Source organism: Choristoneura fumiferana, chromosome 15, assembly GCF_025370935.1.
Source record: "Choristoneura fumiferana chromosome 15, NRCan_CFum_1, whole genome shotgun sequence".
NCBI classification, from domain to species: domain Eukaryota; kingdom Metazoa; phylum Arthropoda; class Insecta; order Lepidoptera; family Tortricidae; genus Choristoneura; species Choristoneura fumiferana.
The window spans coordinates 11317560-11330691 of NC_133486.1; the positions used below are offsets into that span (position 1 = coordinate 11317560).

Here is a 13132-nt window from a genome sequence, read left to right on the forward strand (position 1 = left end):
TGTCGGAATTGCGATACTATTCCTAAAAATCAGAGCGAAAATGGAAAGTAGAGTAACAGGTTTGCTCTCCGCTTAAGAATTAGATACGTTAATAGAACACCACGTCTTTAGTAGTGCTAATATAATTAAGGAAATAGTGATTTAGGAGTTCTTCGAAGATTAAGTCGCAGACGAAAACTAGTAGTAGGTATCTATCTATACATAAAAAAAGAGTGTCGTTGCTGCTGACAGATAAGGCACCCAATTAAATCACTGAAACTAGAGACTTAAAATTTGGTAAGTAACCATTCCTTGAGGATCATTAGATTATATTAAATATATTATTTTGAGGATTAATAGATTATGCATCGTGTTATTTCTGAAATTTCCGTTAACTTTATAGGAGAACATTTAACAGGTTAAACGAAGTTAATTTCTTTCATCTTGAGATAGGAAACTATGAGATAGGGGCTCTCGTGGAACATTAAACATTGGCTATAGAATGTCTAATGTTCCACAGCGAACCCGCGGGATAAAGCTAAATAAATACTAAAACGACTTCCATACCACACGAAGATGCGTCATAAACAGCCAGTGATAATTGAATACTTGTTACGGCTTAAGCATTGCAGCACAGTAACGCTAACTAGGTGTTCTAGTTGATAGCAATTACCAGGTTATTCATAGAATGCAGCAAGTAGACTGGAGAGATCACAAACTGATGCATCGAACGGATATCGGCGGTTAACTGCACAGATTTCCTATCTCAATATGGCAAAAGTTTACAGATGCATACAGAATATTTTTGAAAAATTACAAAACGAAATGCCATTCGATGAAAAATTACAGTGGTTCCACTGCCTGCACTTAGTCTGTACTCTGTACCTACTTAGATAGATAGAGTTAAGTAAATATTCAAAACAATTTTAGGTTCATATTTATCTTTAGTTTTTAACTACAATTTTAATTTATGATTTAAAAATTGGTATTTTTTGACATTGATTTGAATAAGTACCTAATTTTTATTTTATTCATGATTTTAATTGAAGTCAATTTAGTTATTTTAGTTAAATCTATCATGTATTTTTCTTTAAAAAGCTTTTAATAATTTTAACTTACGAGTACGTGAGAAACTCGGTCGCGGAGTATGTTTGCTACAAATGTAGGTAGGTAGCAAAATTAGGAATGATTGCAAAAAGCACACGGTTCTTAGAAATGGCTCTACAGGGTTCCGGCTGCCAAGTAAATCAACATTGCTGACGTTGTTTGACAAATTTAAATGCTCTACTAACATGTTTTCCGCTTAGAATTAGCTGATTTAGTTAGTATCCCATTGATAGATTCTTTAGGGTTTGGTATTGCTGGCATTACAAGAAAATTCAAGCTAATTGTACCAAGTTGACAGGCGGCCATTAGAATCCCGATGACTCAGTTTAAATTCCGAACACGTAGCATACGACTGGCATGCTTGACCGCGTCGCTGTCTTACGTTCGAAAACCGAACGAGGAAGCAAAGTTTTTCTGGACGTTATTACACTGGCTGGAAGAAAGATCTATGACTTTTAGAACTGATACATGGCTAGAGGAATCTGCTACACGCAACGTGTTCATCTTACGCATGACAGCAGTATCTGTCTCTTTCGTGCTCGACTGGTTGGAAAAGGATAAAATTCTTATCTATGTTGATATTCCTAGTATGTAAGCAGCTATGTGGCAATCGTAATTACGTTACAAGCAATGCGGGTTGTGCCCGCGCGTATATGCAAAAAAGCAAGCCACATATTTATGCGTTCGTTGCGTTACATTAAATAGTCTCTATTCCTGAGTACGCACTATATTGTATTCCAATCCAATTTATGACAAGCGCCAACAAATACGCCATTAACCCGACGATAGAATTTAGTGATGTGAAAACCTAGAACCTAGTGCAAAATAATTAATCTGTTCAGTAAATCGATTATTTATTAATTGAATAGATCAACGTATTTTTGTCTATTGTATTATTTACAATACTTGATTTAATTCCAAAAACTGTTTATTAAGTTATAAAAGCAGTAAATATTTTTTATTTTTAAGGAAAGTAAATAAAAATCGCTTATTCGTCCGCTAATTTTTAAAATGTCTAATTTTCCACCATCTCTACGCTAGTCTATGCTACTATAGATTATATTGATGAAATCGGTTTGTTTACACTTTTAATAAATTGGATAGGCATAACGTATACCTAGTAGTGGTTAAGCTAAATTTCCGTAGGTTGAAAAGTGAATACGTAAGTAGGTACGTGCTTTGTTTTTCTTCGTAAAAGTTTTTTTACTAGATCATTATGAAATTTATTAGATCAGTATGAAAAGCGAAGAACGCAGTTCCACAACCGGCTCCACTTAATGAAAATTAACTCCATTTAAAAATTTTAACAACCGTCATTAGTTTGACTTACAACATTCTAACGATCAAATGGCTCTTAAATAATTCAATTAACTGACTCATTTTTAATTATAAGTAGAAAAATCACGATTCCGCTGCACGTTATCAAAAAATTATTTCAATTTATGACATAACTATTAATTCTCGCATGTTTTAAGATCTCGTGACTTACGCAATTTTGTAATAAATGTATTGGATGAAATCTAATTTTACACTATAACTTCACCGGTTTATTACGTAAGCAAGACGCATAGATACAGTTGAGTCGTGCATGTTATGTTGGCGTGTTGTCTTGTCTATGGTTTAAGTAGACCTCTGTAATGAGGTGAAACTTGTAAAGTAACTAGTCATGGGCATGCCCGGAAAGCACCTAGCCATTAAAAAAGTAAGGTGCATTAAAAAAGTAAGGACCATAAAAGTTTTTTTAGGAATTAGGTAAAGAACAAGCCGTGAGTGGTTCCGAATTTGAACTTTAGAAATACATTATGAACATTTGGGTAGGTACCATCAGCCAAATAAGTCTATATATTTTTAAAAAAGTTCCTATCAAATGAATATGTTGCTAAAGTCGACAGACAGTTGGTTGAGTGAGTGAAGTTGACAGACACGTCTATTGGAATTATTGTTTTGTGACATGCAAACGATTATCAATTTTAGGGTGGTAGACCATATTATATTTGGCTGATGGTACAACTGCCCACTAACTTAGTAGTTACTTATTAAGTATTTCTTCTAGATTTCATACGAAAATGCCATAGAAAAAAAATTAAACTGATTGATTGATTATCCTCTATCATTCATGATGGTAAGTACAGATGTGGAAGAAGATATAGCTCTCTACTCTAGTAACCCATTCACTCTGGCCTTAGATAGCCCTAAAACTCTATTATGATTCTAACTTTTAAATTAATTTTACAGTCAAAATTGGCCACATCTGTTCAATCATTCTCAAGTCATACCAAGTAATATAATGTACTTATACTCGTAGATGTATCTATTTAGTTAGCTTTACCATCGATGTGATGTGACCATCAAATGTTGTCAGTTTATGAAGAAATAAAATTATTTACAACCAAATTAAACGCACATTGCTTAACTTTTTACGTAAATCGATGTCACGACCCTATAAATTATTCAAATCAAGAACCTTTTTACAACTTCGTTTACAACTAGTTACCGTTGAAATCAACGTGGACATTTTTAAATTATTCACACGGTAGACTCGTCCCTAAAGAAAGTAGCGTTAGCAAATCAATCGAGTGCCCATTTCCGTCCATAGACACCTCCGGCGATCAAACTGTCATTATTTACGTATCAAAGACAAGTGACATTATACGCGTATCCGTTAGCACTTCGGCAAGTGCATCGCATGGAATTAAAGGTGTGATTATGTTTTGTCGTTAGCCGACATTCGGGTGTGACACGCTTAGACTGCATTCTATGAGATACTTAGAATAGATTCCTAAAAAAAATATAAATTTATTTGGTCAATTAAACAAAAAATATTACCTAACTATGTAATGTGATAATGTGAGTCAAGTTTAAATGGCTAGGCTACAAAAAAAGCGTTTGTATACTTAATTAATTGTTGTATGTAAAAACGGAAGCGGAGATTCAACAGGAATCCTTTGATCACAATGTATAGGAGTGTCATACAATCCCATACATGGACTAATAACCCATTGGACGGATCCAGCCAGCCATCCGGTAAAGTGGCAGATATATACTGACATTGCGTCATTATGATGAGTTTAAGGAAAATTCCAATTGGATTATGAGTTCAGAATTATTTTCATCCTGTGAGTACGCACAAAATTAAATAATAACAAAGTCGCTACCCCACCATCGGTCCCTCGGTATGTTTGTACGCTTAGATATTCTAAACTATGCAACGAATTTTGCGGTTCATTATAAGATAGAATTTTCAAAAGAAATTATAACTATAAATAAGCGTATGAATGTTATCATTAGTTTGTGTTGTTATGGTATCTATCTACCTATCTATCTGTTTAGATTTGTTCTGTATGTGTATTGTATGTGTTAGTTTTATGTATTCTTGATACAGCTCTAATCTACTGTAAATTGCACCACCTGCTAAAATGTATTCCTTATTTCTGTCCATTGTAAAGGTTGCCTGGAAGAGATCGCTCTGAAGCGATAAGGCCGCCTATTGCTTACCTTAGAAAATCTCTATGTATATACTTGTGTTCTCTGTACTGTTTACTGTATTGGTGTGCAATAAAGAGTTATTGTATTGTATTGTATTGTATAAGCAGTTTTCTTATAATTATTATATGTATATCAAATTTTGCGACGCGTCCCGGCTTCAGCGCGAGTCGCGCATCGCCGCGCGGGTATAGTTTTGTAAAGAGAGGAGGGAAGTGAAAAATGTAAAGTTACTAGGTACCTTTGAAGTTTAGATCAATCAGAGTGCGACACTAGCGCAAACCCATGATAACGTCAGTTCTCTTTATATTTTGTCGCCATGACAGATCATGACCAAAGAGTATCAGTACCTATAGAAATCATGATATTCTTAGTAGTAACAAAATAACATGATAAGTATTTTACATTGATAGTAACGATAGAGCTATAGAGCTATATTTCCAAAAGTTTAATTGAAAGAAATACGATATTAAGGCATTTAAGATACTCAAAAAATTGTTTAGGGTTTTGTGCTAGTGCTGCACTCTGGCGGGAGAAAATTTCAGTAATATTCCCTATTACAGCATAGTAAAAGAGGAAAAAGTACCATAGTCAGGTTAATTATTATGCGAGCGTTACAACCGCCTCAATTTTCGTGGTCACGTTTGTTTTACGAATGGGCTAGAAATTGATAAAATTTTCGATTATTTTTTATACGTCCTGTACTTCTACTAGATAACCTGAAGACTATAACAAAATTTTCTACCATGTCACCAAAAATGTGCCCACGAAAATCAAATAAAATAAATGATCGAATAATGACCCACTCAGGAAAAAGTTGTATTTTTTTCACTACAACTTTTTATCTATTTATTTACTATGGTGAAACCACGAGCACGATCTACTCGGTTTTAGAATATTAATTTCATATTAAGGATTCATTCTAAAGAGGAGCAAATTACCAGACACTCCTACAAGACACATTAAGAACGTAAATAGTATTATACTTAAACAGGATAAATTGCCGTGGAAATACTAGAAATAAGCGAATGGACAGAACTCCTAACTCGGGACATTTTCCTGCCTCTCGGTCCAATTTACGGCAAACATTTAAATGATAATGACATTCTTAAGCACGAATGTACGGTCGCCAACACTATCTGACTATTGTGCTTGTTACGTTGTAATAAGGTTCAAGAATGGTCAGTTTGGGCGTCTGTACCTAAGTCAACTATAAAGCGCACGACCAGTATTAAATACAGTATATGAATTCGTTTGTTACGCTCAAGGTAAACGAAACATGCTAAAGAGGAATTACTAAAACAATAAAATTGTTTTAGAGTCAGAAGTGGCCAGTAATATTGTCAATATTGTAAGAAGAACACACAAAAAAGCCAGAAAAGAAAGGCTTAAGCCAGGAGAATCGTCGAACGGTTGCCGTATTGTCTAACCTGCAGACGCTCGCGATCGCATTCACCATCTCTTTCTACCTTCATCCTGCTGTACTACGCTGTAATTGTAATAACTGGAGAAAAAGGGACAACCGGAGGAGTTTAGACGCATATTAGGTACATGAATTCACTACTACAGTGAATATTTGCCTTAATGCATATTAACACGAGTAGTAACATGAGCAGAGTGTTGAACACTCTACTCATCATTATATACATTGCGCTGTGAAAGGACTCTACAGTCTACACTACACAGTGGGTCACAACTCACTTATACATGTACCGGCAGTATATTGCACTTTGTCGAAGTTTCGAACTTCAAAGTCACTAAGCACTCTCTCCATGCATTGGGTTCAAACAGTGAGTCATGGTTGACGATCCATTCATAACGTTGTAAGAATGTCAGATTTTGTTCCGAGAATGACCATTTATCTCAAGGAATAAGACCGCTTGTCTCTGAGTCATATAGTGTCTTATTCTTATAGGCAATGTTTAAAGCAGACTAACCTTGGTAAGCTCAGTTCTATACAGCAAATCTTAACTGTGGACCTCTACATATAAAAATGCTCTATTAAGATTACCAAAATTTGCTAATTGCAGATGAACAAAACAGACATATTTTTTAAAGAAACCGTGTTTATCGGCAAAATTGTAACGTTATCAAACAATTTAAGCTTTCTTGCCTGCGAACAAACAAACAGATGATTACGGCCCATGTCCGGAACACACCAATTCAAGCAGAAAACTTAGCCGCGTACGAAGTTCATTGCCATGGAAATAATACAATTCATCAAGTAGGTGAGGTACTCGACGAGCGGCACGCGATGAGTAGTCGGTTTGGACCGTCGTCACCGAACAAAAACATAATTATGTGTGTAATCATGTCTTGATTACGATGGCTTAAAAAATGGTCAACACCTTAATAGAGATTTTGTAAGAAAAATAAAACAGAAGCGACATAGGAGGCAGGTATATCTAAATAGATGAGTTGTCGGGATCAAAATAACTAGGGAGTCGCCTTCTAGTTCTTGTATGTAGCATTGGATTCGTCGTGTATGAGTGAGTCCACATTATAATTTGTTTGTTTATATTAACAAAGCTATATATTCGATAATGTAATAATAAGAACATTACAAAGAAGGTGCATGAGCACATTTGTTTTGATATTAGTCATTATTATGTTTCGATTCAGGTTATTCTGCTTACTTTGTAGTAAACCTACTGTATATTTAGTTTAGTAACATGTATACGCGAATTATTGAAGAAGATTGTATAGCTCAATTAAAAAATCAAATCAAAAATTCAAGCAATTTTGAATGGACCTTCTTACATATCAGATATGTTCACGTCCGAATATACAATGTGTTTTTGAACTACCGTCTTGTTAGTTAAGATTCACTCGTAAATGCTGCTAAAACTGGGGCATTTAATCAAGTTCAGCAAAAAAATAGTATAACCTTTCCTTCACACGAGTCACATAAAACTCTTGAGCTTATCCAGAAAATAGAAATTGTGCAGAGGAGGCGACCAAATATTTCTAGCATGGGCGCAGCCGCAATGTAAACTGATTATTTTCAAAACCTTGACGTTATTATTATAAACACAGCTTAGGACGTCTACCAACGAGATAGACGGATGGCCTGGTTAAGCCGCGGGTTCACGGTGGATGCATGCCGCTTCCAAACGAAACAACTGGAGCTCTATGGGCTCATGATGATGATGATGGTCCTTATAATAACGAAAAAATATGTGTCAGCAAATATAATGAATTTTGTGTTAGAAGGAGAGTTAATCACACAATAGCCCGCTATAACATATAGACTTGTTTTTTTTTAATCCTCAAGACAATTATTAATTAAGATTGAGTGCAGCATAATTATAACCGTGGGAATTCCTTGCGAGTCATTATTAGAAAGTGATAAATAAGTCTGAGTGCTCTTAAAAGAATACGTACGTGCATTACATAAGTTGGAGTTCGGATGTCTTATTGTAATGGCAATTTAATATCAATTATGTGTTATATCTTCGATTGTCGATTGAAAGCTTCAGTCGGTCCGGGTTCGGCAGCTATTTAAGTTTAAACTATTTCATCTATGTTTGCTACGGTATAGTTTTGGTTCTCATTGTAACAAAATACTCGGTACGACACGAAAACATAAAACAGATAAATTCGCCGTCTGTCGCGATCGATCGTAGAGCTGGCTCTACCAGACTAGCAGACCCAAAGGCGAGCCTCGCAGAGTGACGGAAATGCGGCAAGCATCCTGGGAACTGTGTTCTGTAATTCTAGTCTTAAGGTTTGCTTCAATAGAACTAGGAAAGAACTACTTAGTAGACAAAAACTAAAACGAGGATTTTGATTACGTCACTGGACTAAGACATTCCGATGTCTATGACAGTTGGCTATAAACATCTAAGAGATTGTAAGTTCAACAGAATCCTTCGCTCTTTTCCATGTCTTTCCCTTTACGAGTATCACTTATATAGGTACAATCACCCATAATTTGCCGAATCACGTGGTATTATTTTTATCCAGCCAGCCAGCTTATTTTTATTCATGAGGTACGAGTTTATTTGCAGTAACAAATAAACGTTTTATCCATCTATCTCATTTTAATGTGTCTGCGGCCTTTATATTTGACTGTGACGGCAAAAATTTCAAAATAGAGCTTGTTACGAGTACCTACTCGGCTCATACTCGTATCTAATCCTCAAAAGAGCCGGCAACTGACCCAGGGCATCGTAAAAAGCATCGTTACTTACTACTTACTTTGGGACTAACCATGAATGGCCTAGTCCTATTCCGTTTTTTATGAACTACCTAGTGAATATTTCTTACATACCTGAAGTAAAATTTCGCGATAAATAGAGTTCTGTAGTTAGTGAAAGCGTAGAACCAATTTTTCCGCTTGGTGTAAACATGCCTTGACAAATTAAATTATGAACTAACTGACATAGATACGCTTGGGAATTATAAATTGTATTTGATATACGTAGAAGCATTGCTAATTCTATTATTCGCGTTAAGCGTTACAAATAAGCAGCGTCAAATAAATAGAAATATTTCACCATTAAAATTTGTGCGAATATTTTTAAGTTAAGTTGGTTTAGTTTCAGTGATCATCAGCCGGAAGATGTTCACTGCTGAACAAAGGCATCCCCTTTAGAACGCCACAATGAACGAAAACTCGCTACTCATCCATCGACTGCCTGCGAGTTGCGACTCTCAAGATGTCGTCAGTCCATCTAGTGGGAGGCCTGCCAACGCTTCGTCTTCCGGCTCGTGCCCCCGTTCTCTGTTCTTGCTAAATCAACTTCGATATTCTTCCAGCTTTGGTTAGTTTACTCTAACACCTGTTTCCTTACAAAGAGTATATGCAGTTATGTAAAGTACAATCAATGTGCGTGACTGACCTTTCTTCACACACGCCGCTTTCCCGAAACCACGGAAGCCGATACCCGTCCAACCTGAAATGAAATTAAAGGTGTTAGCTGGTGTGATGATGCCCTCTTTATCCCCGATACAAACAGACGGGTGAAGTTTTAACGTGTCTATCTGTGTACTGTGACATCGTAGCTTCTAAACGAATGATCCGATTTTGATGGGATTTTATTGTTTTTTTCCGTACCGAAAGGCTCTATTTGTTATCCTTCGTGTACGGAACCCTAAAAACACCTAATCATTAGGGCTTGTACTAGTTGTGTTTTTATCGTGCAGCCGTCAAAAAAGGTGCCGCTAAATAAGGTAAATAAGGTTTGAGGAAGAAACAATTTATTATGTGTGTCCCATAATAGTGATGCGATGAGATCTTTGAACTTGCCAGAAGTACCTGGATTTAACCTAGATAGAGTAAATACAGCACGAAGGAATTTAGATGAAGGCGTCAATTTTATTTTTCTACCGTGCCATTTTGCACTTTATTGAATAGGTACTACATATATTATATAATGTATAAAAAGGATCAAATTCTCAGTATTCAAATCGGATCTAATTACATCCTTAAATATTGCAGTTTCGCGATGTTGTAGCTTTTAATTCTCTATGTAGAGTAGTCTGTAGAGCTACGTATTTATCTGTAGCACCGTAAGTACTTTAACACAATTTTCTAGTTTTTCTACAGCCTTCATATTTGGCATTAATATGCCTTCCTCAATCATCCAGTGCTTGTTCTAATTATAATTGCTAATCGCCGCTTAACTCAGTATGGATTGATAGAAATGTTTTAGAAAAACGAACACTTACCACCGTCCTACCATAAAAGGGTTGCGTATTTGTTCCTCTGACTATAAAGATTAGATTCCAAGCTTTTTGCCTCTTCCATACTGACAGTAACAGTTCTATTAAATGCGTTAAACTTTTTTAAAACTTGAAGAGTTGTTTATGGTTAAGTTTTAAATCCAGAATGCCTTACGCATCTTTATATGAGTCTCATCTCATGCTACTATACAGACTCTTGATAACGTTTACACATAAAATATTCTTGATTTATTTCTTAATAAATAGTAAAGTAACTGTTTGAGTTTTAACGATATGGCTGTCGAAGATCTGACAGCTTTTCTTTATGCCAAATTATACTTCAATAACTACTTTAAGATGTTTATAGTTTCAAGTACGCGCAGTAAGTACGCTATATCACTATATGTCATGTCAGTCAGTTAGATTGGCACAAGTAGAGTCAGCATCGATGCAAAAACCATGAGAAAACTGTTCTGATCATCATTCTTAGAAATAAATAAACACACCGTACCTTTTTATTGTCTTCGTCTTCGTAATCTTCGTAATGAATTAAGAAATTACAGTTGTTGAAAACAACCCTTTTAGTTTTATCGAAATATTATAACGGTGTTTCCTCGTAAAGTATATACTTTTGATTACAGCCTCTACATTTAAACCTTTTTTTAAGCTTTTGTTTGCTCTGAAGCGACATAGGTAAGTAACTAAGTCAGTTTAGAACTTATTAGTCTTATTACAAACAAACTAACTACCTGTTTTAAGTAATTTGTAAGTGATGTGCTAAAGAGTACGACTATTATTGATTTTATACCTATGGACTGGACACTGACGCATCGGTTATCGTCAATTTGTACTTGGGTACAATGGTGGATTACATTACCGTGACTATTTATTTGTATTGGAAATACCTAAAGATACTTCATAAGGATCCGAGTTTTTACAGGGCGTTTTAGTTTTGTATTGTGTATTGAGGCAATTTATTTAAATACCAATATTTATATTAATTTTTAATTTACTTTTTACTTTTACTGCTAAAAGTATTTCGATACATCGCTGTCGTATTAAAAAAAAAACAATGTGGAATCAGAGAAATCTTGACTCTACAGAGGGACGCAAAACAGACCATTAAAAAAAGTTGTTTTTTCTTGGCAATAGTATTTTTTGTATACTTCAAAAAATGATATTATATTAATTGCTTTAATTATTTTGCTAGAATTTACGACAAATTAGTAGAGGTCTTTTAGTTTTTTACCAAGAAAGATTTCGAGAAGGTTCACTACTGATTCTCAACCGAGACCACGTGCGGCCGTGTCATAAGAGTGTAGCGACACACAAAAAGAATTATCTTTTAAATTAAATAACCATGTCTTGTGCGTTCAGATTATTTTCTTCATTAAGATAGCTGAGTAATATGGGTCATTCCTAAACCAGTTGATTATAATGTCAAATTTAATTAGTTCGTAACCAGAAACATGTCGCTGTAATGGGTATTGTAATGTGCAATTGTATGCAGATGCGTGAGAGTGGAACAGGGTGCGCGTGCGTTCAGTACAGTTGATTGCATGCATTTATATTAGATTTAGATTTTCTAACCCTGTAAGTTTTATCATCCTTTGTGATACAAACCAATTGTAAGAATAACTGCTGAATATACTAGATGGAGTGTTTTTTCAAAATCACAAAACAGGGAATCTTCAGATCGTAGGTACTCAAAAAAAACTGGACTTACCAGTAAAGAATAAGTGCATATGGGCAAAAGTTCTACGAAAATATTAATCCTTTGGATAAATGAGATGGCATGAAAAGAAAGTAATTTTAAGAAGAAAACAAAATAATTACCGTGGTGTGAGTAGTATTCTGTTTTGTTGTTTCATGATTTTGTATTTTTTATTTCGTTCGAAGTTCTATAGTATCTTATTCAACTAACAACGGGACATAAGCAGTAGAAGAAATAAAAAGATTTATCATTGACATTCTTGCTGTGCTATATGTCTCCGATTTTGTGTCGTTGTGTCAACGTGTGTTTGTATTGTTAAATATATAATCATTTTATTTCTGCTGACTGTACACTCTGAGTCACCGAGGTATTGACATCTTCGACTGAATAAATTAATATTTGCGAAGCAATCCAACGCGAACGAGGTTTCGTAAGGAATGCTCTGTAATGTTGATCTTAAGAGCCTAAGTATTATCTGATAGAGCGAGGAACTGCTCAAGACCAGGTTATTTGGACGTAGACTTATTCAAGGGAATCCCCCCCCTCCCACGACAAGATTATAATAGAAATTTTGTAAATGGAGTTCAAAGACAATTTGTTTGAGATTACGAAAAGGTTACTTTTCGTAAACATTCTTTTAAGGGATTTAGTAAATTCAAAGATAAACCAATAAAACAATTTAGTTCAGTTGAAACCGCTAAATAATCAATCAAGAACGCTTGTTAAACTAAGTACCTACTACGGGTCTATATTAATTCGCATAAATTAATTGTCCTAATTGAAATTGGCATAACGTTATTTCGCATAATTATTAATTCGCATAACTGAATACGCATAATGTACATTAGCATAAATATAAGTTGGCATAACATTACTTTGCATAAGTATAAAAGAGTATAAATATAAAATGATTTTTTTAATGAAATTGAAAATTTCATTAGTCGAACAATATACATAAGTACATATAAAGTGTTACATTAAGTGAAAAATTATTACTAAGAGTAAAATGGTTATTGTTTTATTTACTCAATTCAATTAGATCTGCGAAGTGAACTACTATGTGAGAATATCTGTTATTGGGCTATTATGAAAAAATACCTAACATCAGAACCTAACCTAACCGAGTCGGTTTTACCCTGAACAAGCTAATTGATAAAATTATGCATATTCATTTCATAACAG

At 34.7% G+C, this 13132-nt stretch overlaps 1 protein-coding gene across 1 annotated transcript in view; it reads right to left on the reverse strand.

Annotated features, from left to right (window-relative positions):
* The window catches only part of LOC141435551 (uncharacterized), a 32499-nt gene extending 23032 nt beyond the window's left edge, over positions 1-9467 (reverse strand). Inside the window, exon 1 of the mRNA XM_074098262.1 lies at positions 9414-9467. The gene's annotated coding sequence lies outside the window, so the exon portion shown is untranslated. The remainder of the gene's footprint in view (positions 1-9413) is intronic.
* Positions 9468-13132: the final 3665 nt, after the last annotated feature.